Source organism: Empidonax traillii, unplaced genomic scaffold, assembly GCF_003031625.1.
Source record: "Empidonax traillii isolate 1590-97213 ecotype Southwest subspecies unplaced genomic scaffold, ASM303162v1 scaffold1215:size260562, whole genome shotgun sequence".
Taxonomy (NCBI): Eukaryota; Metazoa; Chordata; class Aves; order Passeriformes; family Tyrannidae; genus Empidonax; species Empidonax traillii.
Genome location: NW_020956408.1, coordinates 155,817 through 157,171, shown reverse-complemented (window position 1 = coordinate 157,171; position 1,355 = coordinate 155,817).

Below are 1,355 nucleotides of genomic sequence, written 5' to 3'. Positions count from 1 at the left end.
TCTGACCTTGGATTATCTTCGGCCCCTCTGGGAGGTTCCTGGGGGACTTCAACCACCTGCAGGATCTCCCCCCAAAATGAGGAGTTGTCAGCAGGTGTATCCAAGTGCAGAGGGTTTAGACACTGGATTTAGGGTCTGTTCTCACTGGTTTAGGAGTACATTGGCTGCACCAACACCACAGGTTGAGCACTGTCTGGTTGGGAGGCTTGGAAAATGAAAACGGGCTGGAGGCTTCTCCAGCACCAAAATCCCGTCTCAGATCCCAAAAATCCACCTCTGCAAGCGGGTTAAACGACGCTCCAGCCCTCACAATGACCCTTTTCTTGGCCAAAGCCCATCCTGAGTGAATTCCTCGACCTGTTTATCAGCTCAGCAGGAGGGAAGCATTGCCAAGAACAAGGAGAGAGGAGCAATCCCTTTTTTACCTCTCTGGAAATAACGGAGCCAGAAACGTTTTCTCCTTCTCAATGGCTTAAATTTACAGAAGTGAACAATAATTCTGCAGCCTCTGAGAGTGAAATGTGGGGCAAACAAACCGATCTTATCGACTTTTTTTCTGGCTGGAGCAGCGCAGGGAGCATTACTTAGAGCTCCACCGGGCTAAACCCAAATCCCAGGAGATGTCTTTGTTGATGCGTAAGCTGTGACCTAAAATATTGACTTTGTGAAGTAATTGAATCCCAGAATCATGTTGCAGATGAAAAGCACTTGACAAACGACCACGGGAAGGAGCTGAGCCCAAAGGCCTGAGCATGTGATGGGATTTACTCCGCTCGACTCCCGTCGGAATCTCCGGAGAAGAGACCGCGCCAGGCAGGCCCTGCTCCAGGTTTGGGGTGAATTCCAGGGCAAGAAGAGGTTAGTCTCAATTATTTTCTTTTTTTTTTTTTTCCACAAGAAGAAGGATAATAAATCCTTGTGGCCCTACCAGAGAGGTGGAAAGAGAGCGCCATGTTGTGCAGGAGGTGGGAGAGCGTTTTGGGATGTGGTGGGTCTTCGTGGATGCTGAACTTGCTCTCTCACGTGCCTCAGTTTGCTTTCATCCCTGGCTGTTAATGTCTGGTTTCTGCACCAAATCTGAGTTCCAGGGGAGGTCCTGGCTCCAGATCCCTGCTTTGCCTTCATGTGTGATGTGCTCATCCCATCCCACTGCTCAGAGCCGCTGCTGGGAGAAATGGGAGGAACCAAGCAGGGAGGTGGGTGAGCGTTTCAGGCCAGGGTGACGTGGTAGGTCTTCGTGGATACTGAACTTGCTCTCTGATGAGCCCTGATTTGCTTTCATATCTAGTTAATATCTAGTTTCTGCACCAAACTTGAGTTTCAGGGGAGCTCCTGGCTCCAAATCCCTTCTTTGT